We start from the raw sequence: 22,947 nt of genomic DNA on the forward strand, positions 1-22,947 counted from the left end.
CAAAGAGCAGATAGTATACAGCAGTGTTTCTCAACCTGGGGGTTTGGTCCAGATCCATCATTGTTTGAGTCCACAGTGCTCTCTGGATGGAGGTGAACCACAATTCCCAAACTCAAGGTCAATGCCCAAATCTAGGATACTATATCTGTGTGAGAATCATATCTATCTTATCTATATCTATGGCTGGATGGCTTTGTCAGGAGGGCTCTGATTACATTTTCTTGTCCTGGTGAAGAGAGTTGGACTGGATGGCCTTAAGTATTGTCTGTTGGTCACGGGGGTTCTGCCGATCCAATTCCGAGCACAATTCAAAGTGCTGGTTTGACCTACAAAACCCTATACGGTTCCAGCCCAGTGTATTTGTCCGAACGGATCTCCCTCTACATCCCATCTCGAAGCTTAAGATCTTCCAGGATGAAGAGGAGGAAGCCTTGAGGAGAATCACCCTCTGGGTTTGTCCATTTAACCAATTCCAGATCCACCTCACCGTAGTTGTGCCTCGCCCACATTGGACTAGTTTCCTTGCCAGAAGGTCATGGGGGACCTTGTCGAAGAAGGCCTTCCTGAAATCCAGACACACTCCATCCACGGCATCATTCCCTGCATCTAACCAGCTTGTAACTTACATTGACTTCCTTCTTAACATAAGGAATGTTGCAGACATTTCTGTTATCACTGTCCCAATTCTTATCAGAGTTTACTCTTCAGATCTCATTAACAGGTTTTAATCCCAAAGCAGCAAGCAGGTAGTTAGTCATTGCGTGCCTGGTCTTTTAGTGGTGTTTCCAAAATACATCAATCCTTCCATTCATTCCTACACATCATATTAAATTCATATTTGTCAAATCTGCACATTGAATTCCTTGTGAGAAAGTGAAGTAAAGAAGGGAAACGTCTGGATCCCAAAAGGGTTGGTCTTGGTCAGGATGAGATGGTGGACGGGAGGGAAAAAGTGTATCCAGGAGACCCCGTATGGCCTCCTCCTAATCTAGAATCCTAGAGCTGGAAGAGACCCCCAAGGGCCACCCGGTCCAACCCCCTGCCATGCAAGAAGGCACAATCAAAGCACACCCAATAGACAGCCTCTGTGGAAAAGCCTCCAGAGAAGGAGACACCACCACACTCAAGGCATCCTAGGCCACTCTCCCACAGCTTTTACTCTCAGGAAGATCTTCCTCATCTTCTTGTGCCCTGGTCTCAAGAGCAGCAGAAAGTCAGTTTTCCCCTCCCTCCTACTCCTCAATGGGAGACCCTTTGAAATCTGGAAACATGGTTCTCATGTTCCCTCCCTACCTTCTGTTCTCCCAGCTAAATATCTCCTAGAGTGGCAGTTCTCAACCTGTGGATCCCCTGATGTTTTGGCCTTGGACTCCAAGTAATCCTAACAGCTGGTAAACTGGCTGGGATGCCTGAGAGTTGTAGGCCAAAAACATCTGGGGTGAGACCTCACAACCTCTGAGGATGCTTGCCATAGATGCAATCAAAACGTCAGGAGAGAATGCCCCTAGAAGAGTGGTTCTCAAGCTGGGGTCCCCTTATGTTTTGGCCTTGGACTCCCAGAAATCCTAACAGCTGGTAAACTGGCTGGGATTTCTGGGAGTTGTAGGCCAAAAACACCTGGGGTGAGACCTCACAACCTCTGAGGATGCTTGCCATAGATGCAATCAAAACGTCAGGAGAGAATGCCCCTAGAACAGTGGTTCTCAAGCTGGGGTCCCCTTATGTTTTGGCCTTGGACTCCCAGAAATCCTAACAGCTGGTAAACTGGCTGGGATTTCTGGGAGTTGTAGACCAAAACACCTGGGGTGAGACCTCACAACCTCTGAGGATGCATGCCATAGATGCAATCAAAACGTCAGGAGAGAATGCCTCTAGAACAGTGGTTCTCAAGCTGGGGTCCCCTTATGTTTTGGCCTTGGACTCCCAGAAATCCTAACAGCTGGTAAACTGGCTGGGATGCCTGAGAGTTGTAGGCCAAAAACACCTGGGGTGAGACCTCTGAGGATGCTTGCCATAGATGCAATCAAAACGTCAGGAGAGAATGCCCCTAGAACAGTGGTTCTCAAGCTGGGGTCCCCTTATGTTTTGGCCTTGGACTCCCAGAAATCCTAACAGCTGGTAAACTGGCTGGGATTTCTGGGAGTTGTAGGCCAAAAACACCTGGGGTGAGACCTCACAACCTCTGAGGATGCTTGCCATAGATGCAATCAAAACGTCAGGAGAGAATGCCCCTAGAACAGTGGTTCTCAAGCTGGGGTCCCCTTATGTTTTGGCCTTGGACTCCCAGAAATCCTAACAGCTGGTAAACTGGCTGGGATTTCTGGGAGTTGTAGACCAAAACACCTGGGGTGAGACCTCACAACCTCTGAGGATGCATGCCATAGATGCAATCAAAACGTCAGGAGAGAATGCCTCTAGAACAGTGGTTCTCAAGCTGGGGTCCCCTTATGTTTTGGCCTTGGACTCCCAGAAATCCTAACAGCTGGTAAACTGGCTGGGATGCCTGAGAGTTGTAGGCCAAAAACACCTGGGGTGAGACCTCTGAGGATGCTTGCCATAGATGCAATCAAAACGTCAGGAGAGAATGCCCCTAGAACAGTGGTTCTCAAGCTGGGGTCCCCTTATGTTTTGGCCTTGGACTCCCAGAAATCCTAACAGCTGGTAAACTGGCTGGGATTTCTGGGAGTTGTAGGCCAAAAACACCTGGGGTGAGACCTCACAACCTCTGAGGATGCTTGCCATAGATGCAATCAAAACGTCAGGAGAGAATGCCCCTAGAACAGTGGTTCTCAAGCTGGGGTCCCCTTATGTTTTGGCCTTGGACTCCCAGAAATCCTAACAGCTGGTAAACTGGCTGGGATTTCTGGGAGTTGTAGACCAAAACACCTGGGGTGAGACCTCACAACCTCTGAGGATGCATGCCATAGATGCAATCAAAACGTCAGGAGAGAATGCCTCTAGAACAGTGGTTCTCAAGCTGGGGTCCCCTTATGTTTTGGCCTTGGACTCCCAGAAATCCTAACAGCTGGTAAACTGGCTGGGATGCCTGAGAGTTGTAGGCCAAAAACACCTGGGGTGAGACCTCTGAGGATGCTTGCCATAGATGCAATCAAAACGTCAGGAGAGAATGCCTCTAGAACAGTGGTTCTCAAGCTGGGGTCCCCTTATGTTTTGGCCTTGGACTCCCAGAAATCCTAACAGCTGGTAAACTGGCTGGGATGCCTGAGAGTTGTAGGCCAAAAACACCTGGGGTGAGACCTCTGAGGATGCTTGCCATAGATGCAATCAAAACGTCAGGAGAGAATGCCTCTAGAACAGTGGTTCTCAAGCTGGGGTCCCCTTATGTTTTGGCCTTGGACTCCCAGAAATCCTAACAGCTGGTAAACTAGCTGGGATGCCTGGGAGTTGTAGACCAAAAACGTCTGGGGTGAGACCTCACAACCTCTGAGGATGCTTGCCATAGATGCAATCAAACGTCAGGAGAGAATGCTCCTAGAACAGTGGTTCTCAAGCTGGGGTCCCCTTGTGTTTTGGCCTTGGACTCCCAGGAATCCTAACAGCTGGTAAACTGGCTGGGATTTCTGGGAGTTGTAGACCAAAAACATCTGGGGACCCCAGCTTGAGAACCACTGCTCTAGAACATGGCCATATAGCCCAAAAAACCTACAACTCCGTGATTCCAGCCACGAAAGCCTTTGACAATACATTTTCCTTACATTTCCTAAAGTCAGCTCTCCTAATGAATGCATGTTTGACTTATAGTTCCACCCTTCCTTTGTATCACAAACTGTCGCACAGCGGCAAATTTTACCCATTGCCCAAAGTCCAAATGCAAGAAGACTCACAGACCAGAGTAAAAATGAAACAGAAAAATCTTTACTTAGCAGAGATGAAAACAAAAGACTTGCAATGCACACAACAATCAAACAATGCAAGAAACTTACATGGTCCACAAAATAAGGCAACTTCTTTCACATCAAATGAGAGAGCAAAAATAAACCTTGCATGAATGACTATTTCACCATAGCCTCCTTCAGAGTCGCTCTCCACCATCCAACCCACCTACGACCACTTACCACCCACACTGTAAAAACCCATACAAATATACACCATTGGGTGTGGTTCGATCTTGCTCGTTGACCTACTCTCCCAGCTGTATAAGACAATTAACACCACAAGGTTTTTGTTCACACACACTTGGTCCTGCTCTGACTTACCGCAACACAAACTCCAGAAGTTCTATGGGAGAAGAAATGTAATGTTCCCCCAAAAGATAAACCTTGTTATTTCATAGAATCATAGAATCCTAGAGCTGGAAGAGACCTCATGGGCCATCTAGTCCAACCCCATTCTGCCAAGAAGCAGGAATATTGCATTCAAATCACCCCTGCATTAATATTTTCAAAAATCCTTGCAGAAAGCTAAGCTTTTGTTGTCCATTCTTTGAGCTGGCAGACGCAATCCTGCTTGATGTAGTCTCTGTCAGTCCAACTTGTCCACATTGAGGTTCCGATTCGAGACCCTTCTCAGATGTCAAAGTGGGGGGTTGAGATACAAATAATTCAGCCTAGAGGTTTCCCCTACAAAGGAAACACTTTCTCACACTGGTGTTATAACAACAACTGTGATCATCGCAACCTGCTCTCTCCCTTGTTCCTCATCACTAGGAAAGCTTCACACTGCCATTTTATCAGCCCAGAAACCCCACACCTTGGTTGTCTTCTGTGTGCGCCCTTGAGGTCCTTCACAACTGCATTTCTTAATATGAGGAGCGGCTTAAGGAGCTGGGCATGTTTAGCCTGAAGAAGGGAAGGATGAGAGGAGATATGATAGCCATGTATAAATATGTGAGAGGAAGCCACAGGGAGGAGGAGGGGGCAAGCTTGTTTTCTGCTTCCCTGGACGCAATGGAACAATGGCTTCAAACTGCAAGAGAGGAGATTCCATCTGAACACGAGGAAGAACTTTCTGACTGTGAGAGCCGTTCAGCAGTGGAACTCTCTGCCCCGGAGTGTGGTGGAGGCTCCTTCTTTGGAAGCTTTTAAACAGAGGCTGGATGGCCATCTGTCAGGGGTGATATGAATGCAATATTCCTGCTTCTTGGCAGAATGGGGTTGGACTGGATGGCCCATGAGGTCTCTTCCAACTCTAGGATTCTATGATTCATCACTAGGAAAGCTTCATGCGGTGTTGGGAGTCAGCCTGTGTGTGAACCTGAGCCTGAATCTCTGATTGTTTTGCCTAATGTTGATAATGTTGATGTAAATGTTGAAGGGCCCAGTTTGGATAGTGAGGCTGAAGTGTATCAATCAGGACGAGGGTCAAGATGGAGACACTTTGGTCAGTAAAAATCCTACAGGCTTTGATTTAGAGGCTTCAAGGGAAAAGCCAAGTTCTCATGAGAAAGTTTCTGTCAGATTGAGGGAAGAAAATTCACTCCCTTCTCCTTCTGGCCTGAGCTTGCAAGAAACTTGACACCTGGTCGGGTCAATGATAACAGCCGCAGCTTGGATATAAGCCAGAACCGCAGGGAGGCCCAATGTTTACGTAGGTCTGAGAGAATTCAGCAACTGAAACCAAAGATTAGAGTTAGCCGGAATCAGTTTCTGGCATTTAAGAGTGGCTGTGAGAGGGATTTCCTCAGACCAAGCATCGTTTAGTGTTAAGTACAAACCTCTTGGGTTTTCCAGTTTCCAGTGGTCTGGTCTCCAAGGGAATTCCTGGCTTCACGTGAGAATTAGCCAGGGCTAATCTGTTCATGGATTTCTATTGAGAGTTTTCTGGACATTACTGCTTTGGGTTTTTGCAAGCTTTCTGTTGCACTCCAGATTCCTGATCTGGAGTGCAACATGCTGCCATTGTATCAGCCCAGAAACCCCACACCTTTGTTGTCTTCTGTGTGCGCCCTTGAGGTCCTTCACAACTGCATTTCTTAATATTCCCATTTGCAACATGACCTATGAAGGGAAATCGGGAGAAGGTTTCTGGCTTTCATCTCTTATCTTTTATTTCTTCTTTCTTCACCAGGGAAAGGAACATTCTACGGATCCACATTTGTCTTGATGAGAAACCATTCAACCTCTAGTGGATATTGAAGAATTTGGAATTCAAAAGTGCAGCAAGGAAACCAGTCATATCGGAAGAAGAAATGCTCCAAAGGTGCCGATCCGGCTGAATGCTTCAGCTCACTCAAAGAGTGCAGTGTCTATCTTGCATCTTAAAGTAAATATCTCTACCAAAATGGAGAAGAAAGAATATAAATGTACTGAATGTGGAAAGAGTTTTAGTCAGAAGAGATCTCTGCAGTTACATGAAAGAACTCACACTGGCAAGAGACCCTACACATGTCTGGAATGTGGGAAGAGCTTCTCACAGAGTGGATATTTTCATTCACACCAGAGAATTCACACTGGGGAGAAACCCTATACATGCCTGGAATGCGGAAAGAGCTTTACTCACGGTGCGAATCTACGTTCACATCAAAGAATTCACACTGGGGATAAACCCTTTAAATGCCTGGATTGTGGAAAGACCTTTGCTGAAAATGGAAGTCTACGTAGTCATCACAGAACCCACACTGGGGAGAAACCCTTTCAGTGCCTGGAATGTGGCAAGAGCTTCACTCACGGTGCAAGTTTCCATATACATCGAAGAACTCACACTGGGGAGAAACCATTTAAATGCCTAGATTGCGGAAAGAGCTTCACTGACAGTGGAAGTCTACGTAGGCATTATAGAACACACACTGGGGAGAAACCCTATAAATGCTTGGAGTGTGGAAAGAGCTTTGCTCGGAGTGGACATCTACGTACACATCAAAGAGTTCACACTGGGGAGAAATCCTATAAATGCCAGGAATGTGGAAAGAGCTTCACTCACAGTCATGGTCTACGTTCACATCAAAGAACTCACACTGGGGAGAAACCCTATAAATGCACGGAGTGTGGAAAAAGCTTTGTGCATAGTGAAGGTTTACATTCACACAAAAGAATTCACACTGGGGAGAAACCCTATGAATGTCCAGAGTGTGGAAAGAGATTCACTAAGAGTGGAAATTTACAGACACATCGAAGGATTCACACTGGGGAGAAACCATATAAATGTCTGGATTGCGGAAAGAGCTTCACTGACAGTGGAAGTCTACGTGGGCATAACAGAACTCACACTGGGGAGAAACCCTATAAATGCCAGGAATGTGGAAAGAATTTTGCAAATAGTGGAAAACTACGTTCACATCAAAGAACACACACAGGGGAAAAACCCTATGAATGCCTGGAGTGTGGAAAGAGCTTCACTCACAGTGAAAGTCTACGTAATCATCAAAGAACTCACACTGGTGAGAAATTGTATAAATGCCTGGAGTGTGGAAAGAGTTTCTCACAGAAGGGAAATCTGCATTCACATCAGAGAACCCACACTGGGGAGAAACCCTATAAATGCCTCGAGTGTGGAAAGAGTTTCTCACAGAAAGGAAATCTGCATTCACATCAGAGAACCCATACTGGGGAGAAACCCTATAAGTGCCTGGAGTGTGGAAAGTGTTTCTTTCAGAATGGAGATCTGTGCAAACATTATAGAACCCACACTGGGGAGAAATCCTATAAGTGCCTGGAATGTGGAAAGAGCTTCACTTACAATGGAGATCTACATAAACACCAAAGAACTCACACTGGGGAGAAACCCTATAAATGCCTAGAGTGTGGAAAGAGTTTCTCACATTGTGGAAATCTGCATTCACATCAGAGAACCCACACTGGGGAGAAACCCTACACGTGTCAGGAATGTGGAAAGAGTTTCTTGCAGAATGGAGATCTACGTAAACATCATAGAATCCACACTGGGGAGAAACCCTACACATGTCAGGAATGTGGAAAGAGCTTCACTTACAATGGAGATCTACATACACACCAAAGAACTCACACTGGAGAGAAACCCTATAAATGCCTGGAGTGTGGAAAGAGCTTTACTCGGAGTGGAAATCTACGTTCACATCAAAGAATTCACACTGGGGGGAAACTCTATTCAGGCAGTCTCCAAGTTACTAACAAGATAGGTTCTGTTGATTTGTTAAGTTGAATTTTAAATTTAACTTCATCCAAATGTTATGTATGTATGTATGTAGATAGATAGATAGATAGATAGATAGATAGATAGATAGATAGATTTTGCATAGTACACAGAAGGGTTAACACTCCATTGGTTTTAGTTTTGCTCTAGATGTCCCTGTTCAGATTTCACTTCACTTTCTGTCCCTGTGAAACTTGGATTGTTGTGTCAATATTGTGTATTATGCTTTTATGGTTTTAAATTGTATATTGCTGACTGTTGTACCTTTGTTGTAAACCGCGTTGAGTCGCCTGTTAGGCTGAGAAACTGCGGTATACAAGTAAAGTAAATAAATAAATTTTGGAAAAAAAATGGCTTGGTGTGGAAACAAGGTCTGAGGATTAAACTTCAGTAGTAGATTTCTCTCATTTCCTGTTGTCTCAACCCCGTTCATAACTACGAGTCATTTGTAAATTGATGTTTGTAACTCTGGAACTGCCTGTACATGCCTGGATTGTGGAAAGAGTCAGCATCTCCTTTAATAAGGATTATGGGAAGCAATACTACAAAGAAGAGAAAGGAAAGAGGAGAGGATTTTCTGTAGGAAGATGTCAAAGGAGCTTTCTAATTGAAATATAAACTGTATAAAGTATAACCCCCTTGCAAGTTTACTTCAGTTCATAGAATCGTAGCATTGGAAGAGACCTGGTGGGACATCCAGTCCAACCCCATTCTGCCAAGAAACAGAAAAATCACAATCAAAGCACCCCCAACTGATGGCCATCCAGCCTCTGTTTCAAAATCTCTGAAGAACGAACCTCCACCACACTCCCTCCGGGGCAGAGAGAGAGAGAGTCCCACTGCTGAACAGCTCTCACAGTCAGGAAGTTGTGTTAGTTTTGGCCCATCATCTCTGTCATCTGTGAAGATTGTTTTGAGTTCTGCTATCTTCTGGAATCTTGGCAGTCCCTCCCAATTTGGTGTCCTCTGCAAACGTGATGATCCTGCCTTCTAAGTCTTCATCTTCATGTGGGGAACAATAAGCAAAAAACTGGAGACAGTTCACTGAGGGGAAAATTATTCATAGGAGGGGATACTAATTGTATAATGGATAGGCAGTTGGGACTGCAGAAACAGGAAATGAGGGAGGCCAAATCCTCTCCATCTTTTCACAAAAACAACCGGGATATTTGGAGAAAATTACATCTCAGGGGAAAAGATTACATGTGTTGGGAATCAGCCTGTGTTTGTGTTTCAGGATCCTGATGTGGGAAATGATGAGGGAAATCATGGTGCTGAGGCTGAGGTACAAGATGGAGATGGTTTGGTCAATGATTTTCATGCAGACAATGACAGAGAGGCCCCAGTGCAAAGGGCAGTTTCTCATGAGAATATCCCTGCTGGGCCTAGCAATGATAGTTCACTCCCTCTCTCTGTGAGCTCTCAAGATTTGGGTTTGGAAAACAATCTGACACCTGGGAATTTTAAGGAGCAGCCAGAGAGGGAGATGAAGAATAGGCACTGTGGATCAGCCAGGATCGATAGCAAACTCAGGATTTACGTCGCTCCAAAAGGCTGTGTCTGATAAAAGGAAAATGTGGGGGGAAACAAAAACAATTTCTGAGTTTTGGGATATAAAGTTTGCTTCAAGGGAAAACCTGTCAGATCAGGCATCGTTTGGAAACCAAGTTCTTGTGCCATTGAAGTCTTGTTCAAAGGGTCTTGTTTCTGTGGAGTTTTTTTTTAGCCTTTTGGATTGTCCTTGCATCCTGCTTGATTCCTGGCTAGATTAATGCGGTCTTGGATTGGATTTTATTTCTTGTGTGGACATTGTTTTGTGTTACTACTTTTTATGGACTGTTTACTTTTGGAACCTTCTGATTTTCTTTCAAGTATTTCTTTCTTTTGGCTATTTATTAAGCTTCAGTAAAAGAAGATTTGTTTCTTCACTCTTTGTGAAGAGTGTTTAAAATCAGAGGGCTTTTTTTCGACCTGGAGTGCAACAATAAGTTTCACTCAGTCAAACATAAGTGTTTCTCAAGGATTTGTCAGGATTTATTATGTGTATGAGTTTTAAATGTAATTCTTCTGTAGCAAATATGGATGCCCCTGAGAATGGAAATGCTGTACTGAAATGTTTATGTTGAGGCTGAGATTAAGTGGCCTTAAGATAAACTCTCTTCTGCTGAGAACTTCTAGGGCAGTGGTTCTCAACCTTCCTAATGCTGCGACCCCTTCGTACAGGTCCTCATGTGGTGGTGACCCCCAACCATAATATTATTTTCGTTGCTACTTCACAACTGTAATTTTGCTGCTGTTAGGAATTGTAATCTAAATATCTGATATGCAGGATGTATTTTCAGTCACCGGACCAAATTTGGCACAAATACCCAATACTCCCAAATTTGAATACTGGTGAGGTTGGGGGTGATTGATTTGGTCATTTGGTAATGCTGGAGTTGCTGGGATTTATAGTTCACCTAAAATCAAAGAGCCTTCTGAACTCCACCAATGATGGAATTGAATCAAACATGGCACACAGAATTCCCATGACCAAGAGAAAATACTGGGAAGGTCTGGTGGACATTGACCTTGAGTTTTTGGAGTTGTAGTTCACCTACATCCAGAGAACACTGTGGACTCAAGAAATGATGGATCTGGATCAAACCTTGCACAAATACTCAATATGCCCAAATGTGAACACTGGTAGAGTTTGGAGAAAATAGATCTTGACATTTGGGAGTTGTAATTATTGGGATTTATAGTTCACCCTCAATAAAATAGCATTCTGAACCTCACCGACAGAATTGGACCAAACTTTCCACACAGAACCCCCATGACCAACAGAAAATACTATGTTTTCTGATGGTCTTTGGTGACCCCTCTGACACCCCCTCACGCCCCCCATGGGGGTCCCAACTCCCAGGTTGAGAAACACTGTTCTAGGGAGTTGCCGCTTGGAGCAAGAAAGATTAACAGCTGCAAAGTTCTGTTTTGACTTTCAGTTTTCCTGTCTCTTCCTGTGTGTCGCTCGCTGTAGATGGACGTGTTTTTTCTGTGCTTAGTAAATTGAGTTTTCTTTTGTAACCAAAGTCTCCAGAGTCCTTGATTTACAGAGCTGTGTCTGGTGGATCTAGCATTTCACTTCTGTCAAGTTGCACCTTAGCCTGACAGGATTGACCATCTCCCCTGGTGGCACAATGGGTTAAACCCTTGTACTGGTGGAACACCCCAGCAAGCGAGAGTCCAAAAGTGGCAGGCCCAAACCCAGCACCTCAATTCATGGGTGATACCAGATGAGAGACTCCCCCCTGGGCACACAGAGGACTGAGCGACTTGGAAGGCACTGAACAGACTGCGCTCTGGCACCATGAGATGCAGAGCCAACCTTCAGAAATGGGGCTACAGGGTGGAATCCTCGGCATGCGAGTGCGGAGAAGAACAAACCACTGACCACCTGCTGCAATGCACCCTGAGCCCTGCCACATGCACAACGGAGGACCTTCTTGCGGCAACACCAGAGGCATTCCAAGTGGCCAGATACTGGTCAAAGGACATTTAACCAACTACCAAATTTGCAAAAATCTGTGTGTTTTTTTCCCTTTTTCTTTTTAATCTGTGTGTTTGTTTTGCTCTGTTAGAATTGTAATACAATGGTTGCTGATGACACGATAAATAAATACTGGCAGAACTTAAGACCGTCAGGTCAGAGTTTCAAATCTGGGGACACCGCAGATGAGCTCCCTCTGTCAGCTCCAGCTCCTCAAGTGGGGACATGAGAGAAGCCTCCCACAAGGATATTCATCGACATTAGAAAATAATTTGAATATAGAAGAATTTGGGAGAAATCCTCACACAAATCGTATCCAGAATGAACATCACTGAATGCTGCTTAAGGCTGCAAAAGGGGAAAGGGAGCCGTGAAGCCTGGCGTAGAGAGCATACGGCACGAAAGCCGTGGGCTCCTTCCTCTCTGGCCTCTTCCCTCCCAGGTGGGAACGGCAACCCTGAGTGCCTTTGCCCCTTCGCTTGGGAGGAGGTCATTGCCGGGACTTCCTTTTGAGCCTTCCTTTCCTCTCACATATTTATACATACATATATATATATATATATATATCTCCTCTCAGCCTTCTCTTCTTCAGGCTAAACATGCCCAGCTCCTTAAGCCGCTCCTCATAGGGCTTTTTCCCCAGACCCTTGATCATTTTAGTCGCTCTACTTCCTCTCAGAAGATATTATTCTGTGTTACTTTTGTGGAAAGAGCAATCCTGCTATTTTGTTTTTGTATGCTGCCAATACTACAATATTTCTTTTTCTACTTTAAGTCGAAGTCTCATGTGTTTTTCTTTTATGAGCCAATTCATCACACACAAAGTTAACCGGGCTAGAGTCAAACTGCATGCCACTCATGCTAACGCAGGACAGTGTAACTGTATGGATTTTAGAATACCGTTTGGAGAAGCAATATGCTGCTCTGAAGGAGACATTGCTATGCTCTAACAGCAATGCTCTTTGCTATGGTGGAATAGCTATTTACTCAAGGTTTATGTTTTGCTCTCATTTGAATGAAGATGAAGAAGCCTTATTCTGTATTACTTACAAGGATATCAATGTAAGTTTGTTGCACTGTTTGATTTTGTATGCAACACTGCAAGTTTATGTTTTGCCTCTGCTGATAAGAGTAAAGTTTTTTTCTGTTCCTTTTTTCCTCTTGCTGGTGTGTCTTTTGCATAAACCACGCTTTGCACAACAGGGGAGAGGTGGGGCTTAGAGGGGGCGGGAAGGGGCAGGGCCCTTGGTTACCAGGGAGACTCCTTGGGGGAGGGACAAGCACACAAACCGGCTGAAGTCTCATGTGTTTTTCTTTTATGAGCCAATTCATCACACACAAAGTTAACCGGGCTAGAGTCAAACTGCATGCCACTCATGCTAACGCATGACAGTGTAACTGTATGGATTTTAGAATACCGTTTGGAGAAGCAATATGCTGCTCTGAAGGAGATGTTGCTATGCTCTAACAGCAATGCTCTTTGCTATGGTGGAATAGCTGTTTACTCAAGGTTTATGGGTGTCAGCTGCATTAAGGTCACTACTCATAGAATCATAGAATCAAAGAGTTGGAAGAGACCTCATGGGCCATCCAGTCCAACCCCCTACTGACCAAAAGGTCATGAGTTTGAAGCCAGCCTGGGTCAGAATGAGCTTCCGGCCAATTGTGTAGCTTGTTGTCAACCTTTGCAACCCAAAAGACTGTTGCATCTGTCAAGTAGGAAATTTAGGTACCACCTATGTGTGGGGAGGCTAATTAAACAAAATACTGGGGCACTGCAAAGCCATCTAGCAGGGGATGGCTAGTGTGTATGTATGTGTGTATGTGTATATGTGTATATATATATTTATAGTATTATATTCCTCTTTCTGGTTGTACTGGTCCATTTAGTTTTCTTGGATGGGCCTTAAGAAGCATTGCTAACAACAAGGCAGCAGGAGACGACAGGATCCCAGCGGAACTGTTCAAAATCTTGAAAGATGATGCTGTCAAGGTGATGCATGCCATATGCCAGCAAATATGGAAAACACAAGAATGGCCATCAGACTGGGAAAAATCAACTTATATCCCCATACCAAAAAAGGGAAATGCGAAAGGCTGCTCCAACTTCCGTACAGTGGCCCTGATTTCTCATCATGCCAGGAAGGGAATGCTCAAGATCCTGCAAGGAAGACTCCAGCAAGACATGGAGCGAGAGTGGCCAGATGTTCAAGCTGGGTTTAGAAAAGGCAGAGGAACGAGAGACCAGATTGCCAATATCCGGATGCTGGAGAATGGAGAAAGGCAGGGAGTTTCAGAAAAACATCTACTTCTGCTTCATTGACTCTTCTAAAGCTTTTGACTGTGTGGATCATAATAAATTGTGGCAAGTTCTTGGTGGGATGGGCATCCCAAGCCCCCTTCCCTCTCTCCTGAGGAATCTGTACAAGGACCAAGGAGCCACAGTCAGAACTGACCACGGAACAGGAGACGGGTTCAAGGTTGGGAAAGGCGTCCGGCAAGGCTGCATCCTCTCACCCAACCTTTTTAACTCGTATGCAGAACACATCATGCGAGGATGTGCGGGGCTTGAGGAATGCAAGGCTGGGGTGAAAATTGCTGGAAGAAACAACTCCCAAACCCAAGGTCAATGCCCACCAAACCCTTCCAGTATTTTCTGTTCATCGTGGGAGTTCTGTGTGCCATATTTAGTTCAATTCCATCATTGGTGGAATTCAGAATGCTCTTTGCTTGTAGGTGAACTATACATCCCAGTAACTACAACTCGCATATGTCAAGGTCTATTTTCCCCCAAACTCCACCAGTGTTTACATTTGGGCATATTGGGTATTTTGCCAAGTTTGGCCCAGGTCCATCATTGTTTGAGTCCAAAGTACTCTCTGGATGTAGGTGAACTACAACTCCCAAACTCAAGGTAAATGCCCCTTCTCATCCTTTTCCCTCCCTCTTCCTATTCTTTGTGTGTGATATATATATATATATATGTAATGTTTGTTTGTGGGATTAACAGAACTCAAAAACCGCTGGACAAATTGACACCAAATTTGGGCACAAGACACCTAACAACCCAATGTATGCCCTTCACTCAAAAAAATTGATTTTGTCATTTGGGAGTTGTAGTTGCTGGGATTTACAATTCACCTTCAATCAGAGAGCATTCTAAACTCCATCAATGATGGAATTGAACCCAACGTGGCACACAGGACTCCCATGACCGACAGAAACACTCAAAGAGTTTGGGGGGCATTGACCTTGAATTTGGGAGTTGTAGTTCACCTACTTCCAGAGATCACAGTGGACTCAAACAATGATGGATCTGGACCAAACTTGGCATGAATACTCCATATGCCCAAATATGAACACAGATGGTGTTTGGGGGAAATAGATCTTTGGGAGTTGTAGTTACTGGGATTCACAGTTCACCTACAATCAAAGTGCATTCTGAACCCCACTAATGAAAGAATTGGGGCAAACTTCCCAATGAGTGACCATCACTCATAAAAACATTGTAAAACACAGCAGAAGTGACTTAAAAAGCCAAAAACCAAAAAATACATTACAATGAATATGCGAAGCCACATACATATATACACAAACAAAACACATATACACATACTGGGGCACTGTAAAGCATATATATACATACATACATACATACACACAAAAAGAGAATAGGAAGTAGGCAGGGAAATGGGGGAGGAAGAGGAAGGAAGAGGAATGTTGTTCATTTGTTCAGTCGTCTCCGACTCTTCGTGACCTCATGGACCAGTCCACGCCAGAGCTCCCTGTTGGCCGTCACCACCCCCAGCTCCTTCAAGGTCAGTCCAGTCACTTCAAGGATGCCACCCATCCATCTTGCCCTTGGTCGGCCCCTCTTCCTTTTGCCTTCCACTTTCCCCAGCGTCATTCCCTTCTCTAGGCTTTGCTGTCTCCTCATGACGTGGCCAAAGGACTTCCACTTTGTCTCTAGTCTCCTTCCCTCCAGTGAGCAGCCGGGCTTTATTTCCTGGAGGATGGACTGGTTGGATCTTCTCGCAGTCCAAGGCACTCTCAGCACTTTCCTCCAACACCACAGCTCAAAAGCATCTCTCTTCCTTCGCTCAGCCTTCCCTAAGGTCCAGCTCTCACATCCGTAGGTGACTACAGGGAAGACCATGGCTTTGACTAGGCAATGGATCTTGGTTGCCAGTCTGATGTCTCTACTCTTGACTATTTTCTCGAGACTGGACCTTGCTCTCCTCCCAAGAAGGAAGCGTCTTCTGATTTCCTGGCCACAGTCTGCATCTGCACTCATCTTTGCACCTAGAAATACAAACCCTGTCACGGCCTCCACATTTTCTCCCTCTATTTTCCAGTTGTCAATCATTCTTGTTGCCATAATCTTGGTTTTTTTGATGTTTAGCTGCAGCCCAGCAAAACCAGGCATTGCTGTGGCCCAACCTGGTGATCTGGAAAATAAATGTCCTGTGTGCCAAGTTTGGCCCAATTCTATCATTGGTGGAGTTCAGAATGCTCTTGGATTGTAGGTGAACTATAAATCCCAGCAACTACAAGTCCCAAATGACAAAATCATGACTTTTTGAGTGAAGGACATACATTGGGTTGTTAGGTGTTTTGTGTCCAAATTTGGTGTCAACTCGTCCAGTGGTTTATGAGTTCTGATAATCCCACAAACGAACATTACATTTTATTTATATAGATAGATTAGATAGATAGATGAAAGAAAAAAGGAAGGAAGGAAAGAAAGAAGGAAAGAAAGAAAAAGGAAAGGAAGAAAGAAGGAAAGGAAGAAAGGAAAGAAAGACGGAAAGAAAGAAGGAAGGAAAGAAGGAAAGAAAGAAAGACGGAAAGAAAGAAGGAAGGAAAGACGGAAAGAAAGAAGGAAGGAAAGAAAGAAAGACGGAAAGAAGGAAGGAAAGAAAGAAAGAAAGATGGAAAAAAAGAAGGAAGGAAGGAAAGAAAGAAAGAAAGAAGGAAGGGAGGGAGGGAGGGAGGGAGGGAGGGAGGAAGGAAGGAAGGAAGGAAGGAAGGAAGGAAGGAAGGAAGGAAGGAAAGAAAGAAAGAAAGAAAGAAAGAAAGAAAGAAAGAAAGAAACCTGGAGACATTGTTTCCCAGAGGCTTCCTCCCTCGGTTTCCCCTTCGCAGCCCTCCCTCCCTCCCTCCCTTTTTCCTGCGGGAAGGCAGGCCGGGCTCTGACCTTTGAGCCCCCCTGAAACCCCTCCTACCCCCCCCCCCCAATTAACAGGACTGGAAGGGGGGCTATTATGGGATGGCCGGGAGGAAGGCGGGGTTTAGAGGGGAGGCTGGAAGGGGAGGGGCCTCTCTCAGGGTCCGAGGGAGCCTCCTTGGGGGAGGGGCCAGGGTTGCATCCGGGCACTCACTCCGAGACCCGTCATTACTTCGGGGGGTGGGGGAGCCGTGGAGCTTGGGAGGAAAGACTGGCAAGAAAGGAGGAAGGCAGGAAGGAAGGAAGGAAAGAAAGAGGTAGGAGGTAAGGGGCAGCCTTTAGGGAGGGAGGGGGAAGGGCCCATGTGGTCCCAAGAGGAAAGAGGAGGGAGGCAGACAAGACCCTCCCCAAAAAAATCCCAACGACGGTGAAGCCCCCCACCGCCCTGCTCCCCGACCTTCCTCCTTTCCTTCCTTCCTTCCTTCCTTCCTTCCTTCCTTCCTTCCTTCCTTCCTTCCTTCCTTCCTTCCTTCCTCTCCTGTCCCGGAGACCCTCCTGGTCTCGCTCTGGGGGGTCAGCCCCCCCTCTCCCTCTCCCCCCTTTTCCGGACCCCAAAGGCGAGAAGGACCCCCCCTTCCCCGATAATGCCCTCCCTTCCCTCCTGCTCTGCTCCTTTTGTGCCTTGGATCCCAGCCTTCGGTGGAAAGAGGACAAAGCGGGGGGTGGGGGTGGTCGCCCTTCCAAGGAGTGCTGCTCTCCCCCCCCCCCTTTACCCCTCTGTCAAGCCCCTTCCAGGAAGGGGGGAGGGGAGGGGGAGGGCCAAGGCAGGGAAAGGGCTGCCAAAACCCGAAGCGAGCCGCGCCGGGAAAGAAAGGCCGGCCAAAGTGCCCCAAGAGGAGGAAGCCCAGGGGGGAAGGCCGGGAAGGACACAAAGGAAGGCTCCCCCCCCAAAGGAAAAGAATAGGCGGGACACCCGGTCCAAGCCCTCCCGGCAGAGGGCCCGCCGGCCTCTGATTCAAAACCCCCCGAGAGACAGAGAGAGAGAGGCGGGGGCTCCCCCGGATTCGCAGCCCGCAGCACACTTCCCTGTTCAATCGTCAGGAAGCCCCTCCTCGTCCCTCCCCTCCCTCACTGCCTCGTCCCAGTCTCTCCAGTCGCTCCCGACACCGAAAAGATATATTCCCTGTGGTTTAATTGGTCCTACACATCCTAGGAAAGAACTACAAGAAAGGAGATTCCACCTGGACATGGGGAAGAACTTCCTGACAGAGCTGTTCAGCAGTGGAACTCTCTGCCCCAAAGTGCCCCAAACCTCCTATTTATTTATTTTATTTATTTAAAAGTTTTGTATACCGGCCTTCTCACCTCTCTTGAGGGACTCAGGCCGGTTTCCAACCATAATATCACAGACAATCAATAAAACATAATACATATTACAGTAAAACATTAAAACAGCCATTACAATCAATAATTACAATGGTCAGTCGTCACACTAAAATCGGTGTTCATCCTCCTCCATCCATATCTCAGGGTGTTGGTTCAGTCGTCGAATGCCTATCTCCCTAACCAAGTTTTCACCTGTTTCCTAAATGTCAGGATAGAAGGGGCGGTTCTGGTCTCCAGTGGGAGAGAGTTCCAGAGTTGAGGGGCCACCACCGAGAAGTCCCTGTCCCTCGTCCCCACCAGGCGCGCTTGAGAGGCCGGTGGAACCGAGAGCAGGACCTCTCTCGACGATCTTAATAATCTTGATGGTTCATAGGGGAGAATATGTTCAGAGAGGTAAACAGGGCCAGAGTCGTTTAGGGCTTTATAGGTTAACACCAGCACTTTGAATTGTGCTCGGAAGCTAATTGGCAGCCAGTGGAGCTGGTGTAACAGTGGAGTGGTGTGCTCCCTGTACCCAGCACCCGTTAGTAGTCTGGCTGCCGAGCGTTGGACTAGATGTACCTTCCGGTCAGTCTTCAGAGGCAACCCCACGTAGAGAGCGTTGCAGTAGTCTAAACAGGATGTAACCAAAGCGTGGACCACCGTGGCCAAGTCAGACTTCCCAAGGTACGGGCGCAGCTGGCACACAAGCTTTAGCTGTGCAAATGCTCCCCTGGTCACCGCCGAAACCTGGGGCTCCAGCCTCAGTGATGAATCCAGGATTACCCCCAAGCTGCTAACCTGCGTCTTCAGGGGGAGTGTGACCCCGTCCAGCACAGACTGTAACCCTATGCCCTGTTTGGCCTTACGACTGACCAGGAGGACCTCTGTCTTGTCTGGATTTAGTTTCAATCTGTTGTCCCTCATCCAGTCCGAGACAGCGGCCAAGCACCGGTTCAGGACTTGGACAGCCTCCTTAGTGACAGGTGGGAAGGAGTAACAGGGTTGGACATCATCTGCGTACAGATGACACCGCACCCCGAAACTCCCGATGGTCTCTCCCAACGGCTTCATGTATATGTTAAACAACATAGGGGACAAAACTGAACCCTGCGGGACTCCACAGTACAATGGCCGTGGGGTCAAGCAGGAGTCAGCTAGTGACACCTTCTGGGAGCGACCCTCGAGGAAGGACCAGAGCCACTGCAAAGCAGTACCCCCAAGGCCCATTCCCCTATGGAGGCTTTTAAGCAGAGGCTGGATGGCCATCTGTCAGGGGTGCTTTTGAATGCAGTTTTCCTGCTTCTTGGCAGAATGGGGTTGAACTGGATGGCCCAGGAGGTCTCTTCCAACTCTAGGCTTCTATAAGAAACTAGCAGTCCCCTGCCACGGCTTGCTGTGGCCCAATCTGTTGATCTGGAAAATCAAGTAATGAGAAAGTGCTGGTTTCTAATATATGTAATGTCTTTATGCTTGTGGGTAAACAGTGTTTCTTGATGTTTCTTTGACAGTGTTGACATAGAGATTGTCTGGTTTGCCTACTCAGGAACATGCCACATATGATTGTCCATCTTTAGGAGTCCCTTTCAAATCTATAATACATTATCTCTGTGTGTGTGAATCATATCTATCTATCTATACCTATGGCTGGATGACTCTCTGTCAGGAGGGCTTTGATTATGTTTTTTTGACTTGGTGAAGGGAGTTGGACTGGATGGCCTTAAGTATTTTCTGGGGTTCTGTGTGGGACGTTTGCCCCAGTTCTGTCATTCGTGGGGTTCATTCAGAATCATAGAATCCTAGAGTTGGAAGAGACCTCATGGACTATCATCCAGTCCAACCCCATTCTGCCAAGAAGCAGGAATATTGCATTCAAATCACCCCTGACAGATGGCCATCCAGCCTCTGTTTAAAAGCTTCCAAAGAAGGAGCCTCCACCACACTCTGGGGCAGAGAGTTCCACTGCTGAACGGCTCTCACAGTCAGGAAGTTCTTCCTTGTGTTCAGATGGAATCTCCTCTCTTGTAGTTTGAGGCCATTGTTCCCTTGCGTCCTAGTCTCCAGGGAAGCAGAAAACAAGCTTGCTCCCTCCTCCCTGTGGCTTCCTCTCATGTATTTACACCTGGCCCTCATCATATCTCCTCTGAGCCTTCTCTTCTTCAGGCTAAACATGCCCAGCTCCTTAAGCCGCTCCTCATAGGGCTTGTTCTCCAGACCCTTGATCTGCTCCCTCCTCCCTGTGGCTTCCTCTCACATATTTATACATGGCTCTCATGCCTCCTCTGAGCCTTCTCTTCTTCAGGCTAAACATGCCCAGCTCCTTAAGCCGCTCCTCATAGGGCTTGTTCTCCAGACCCTTGATCTGCTCCCTCCTCCCTGTGGCTTCCTCTCACATATTTATACATGGCTATCATGTCTCCTCTCAGCCTTCTCTTCTTCAGGCTAAACATGCCCAGCTCCTTAAGCCGCTCCTCATAGGGCTTGTTCTCCAGACCCTTGATCATTTTAGTCGCCCTCCTCTGGACACATTCCAGCTTGTCAATATCTCTCTTGAATTGTGGTGCCCAGAATTGGACACAATATTTCAGGTGTGGTCTAACCAAAGCGGAATAGAGCATGGGGAGCAGGACTTCCCTAGATCTAGACACTAGGCTCCTTTGGTCTTTGATTGTAGGTGAACTATAAATCCCAGTAACTACAACTCCCAAATGCCAAGGTCTATTTCCCCCAAACTCCATCTGTGTTCATATTTCGTGCCAAGTTTGGTCCAGATCCATCATTCTTTGAGTCCACACTGCTTTCTGGATGTAGGTGAACTACAACTCCCAAACTCAAGGTCAATGCCTACCGAACACTGGTAGTATTTTCTCTTGGTTATGGGAGGCCTGTGTGCCAATTTCATCATTGATGGAGTTCAGAATGCTCTTTGATTGTAGGTGAACTATAAATCCCAGCAACTACAACTCCTAAATGACAAAATCATAATTTTTGATTGATGGTCACTCCTTGGGTAGTGAGACGTTTTGTTGCCAAATTTGGTGTGATTTCGTTCATTGGTTCTTTTGTTTTTAAGGTACACATTATGCACAGAGAATTTTTATATAGATAGATACAATGTGCCTCCAAAAGAAAGCGTGTTGCATTCATATTTTCAAAAGTTACCTTGCAAAAAGCTTCTTGTTCAGTGTTTGTTGTCCGTCCTTTGGGCTGCAGACACAATCCAGCTTGGTGTCAGACCTACTCACCACACCGAGGTTCTCAGAGGTCGGAGTGTTGCAACGCGCTCGACGTGGGGCTGCCCTGTCCTTACTGGAGCAAGCTATAGGGAGCATTTATTTATTTATCGTGTCATCAGCAACCATACCATTGTATTGCAATTCTAACAGAGCAAAACAAACACACATATTAAAAAGGAAAAAAAAACACTCAGATTTTGCAAATTTGGTAGATGGTTAAATGTCCTTTGACCAGTATCTGGCCACTTGGAGTGCCTCTGGTGTTGCTGCAAGAAGGTCCTCCCTTGTGCATCATGTGGCAGGGCTCAGGTTGCATTGCAGCAAGTGGTCAGTGGTTTGCTCTTCTCCGCACTCGCATGCCGAGGATTCCACCCTGTAGCCCCATTTCTGAAGGTTGGCTCTGCATCTCGTGGTGCCAAAACGCAGTCTGTTCAGCGCCTTCCAAGTCGCCCAGTCTTCTGAGTGCCCAGGGGGGAGTCTCTCATCTGGTATCACCCATGAATTGAGGTGCTGGGTTTGGGCCTGCCACTTTTGGACTCTCGCTTGCTGGGGTGTTCCAGTGAGTGTCTCTGTAGATCTAAGAAAACTATGTCTTGATTTAAGTTGCTGGCGTGCTGGCTGATACCCAAACAGGGGATGAGCTGGAGATGTCTCTGCCTTGGTCCTTTCACTATTGGCTGCTACTTCCCGGCGGATGTCAGGTGGTGCAATACCGGCTAAGCAGTGTAATTTCTCCAGTGGTGTAGGGCGCAGGCACCCCGTGATAGAGCGGCATGTCTCATTAAGAGCCACATCCACTGTTTTAGCGTGGTGAGATGTGTTCCCCACTGGGCATGCGTACTCAGCAGCATAGCGCAAGGGCAGATGTCTTCACTGTGTCTGGTTGTGATCCCCAGGTTGTGCCAGTCAACTTTCGTATGATATTGTTTCTAGCACCCACTTTTTTCTTGATGTTCAGGCAGTGCTTCTTGTAGGTCAGAGCACGGTCCAGAGTGACTCCCAGGTATTTGGGTGCGCTGCTATGCTCCAGTGGGATTCCTTCCTTCCCAGGTAATAATCCTCAGAGCTCAGGATGCTTGTCTGTTCTTGAGATGAAAGGCACATGTCTGTGTTTTAGATAGGTTGGGGATCAGCTGGTTTTCCCTGTAATAGGCAGTAAGAGCACCTAGAGCTTCGGAGAGCTTCTGTTCAACCATCTCAATGTTCCCTGCTTGAGCGGTAATGGCACGATCATCAGCATAGATGAAACTCTCTGTCCCTTCTGGCAGTGGCTGGTCATTTGTGTAGATGTCGAACATGGATGGAGCAAGCACGCTCCCCTGAGGCAGGCCGTTCTTCTGTTTCCGCTAAACCAAGGTGTGGTGTATTAATGACAAGAGGGCCCTGTTTCCAGCTCTAGAGTGCAACAGATTCTAAGATTCTATAAGAAATACAATGTTCCTCCAAAAGAAAGCGTGTTGCATTGATATTTTCAAAAGTTACCTTGCAAAAAGCTGCTTGTTCAGTGTTTGTGATCCGTTCTTTGGGCTGGCGGACACAGTCCAGCTTGGTGCCAGACCTACTCACCACACCGAGGTTCTCAG

The 22,947-nt window shown here is 46.5% G+C and overlaps 1 protein-coding gene and 1 pseudogene across 3 annotated transcripts in view; both read left to right on the plus strand.

The window, feature by feature from the left end:
• The window catches only part of LOC132772916 (zinc finger protein 658B-like), an 11,518-nt pseudogene extending 1,562 nt beyond the window's left edge, over positions 1–9,956 (plus strand).
• Positions 1–22,947, plus strand: part of LOC137097028 (zinc finger protein 135-like) — a 32,695-nt gene that overhangs the window by 1,562 nt on the left and 8,186 nt on the right. Inside the window, exon 1 of one of the 3 annotated variants that reach the window (XM_067468303.1) lies at positions 16,994–17,087. The exons of 1 other annotated variant lie outside the window; for it this stretch is intronic. The gene's annotated coding sequence lies outside the window, so the exon portion shown is untranslated. Of the gene's footprint in view, positions 1–16,993; positions 17,088–22,947 lie in introns of those variants that run through there. One more of the 3 variants, XM_067468302.1, reaches the window with a different exon arrangement.

This window comes from Anolis sagrei, chromosome 4 (genome assembly GCF_037176765.1).
Source record: "Anolis sagrei isolate rAnoSag1 chromosome 4, rAnoSag1.mat, whole genome shotgun sequence".
NCBI classification, from domain to species: Eukaryota; Metazoa; Chordata; class Lepidosauria; order Squamata; family Dactyloidae; genus Anolis; species Anolis sagrei.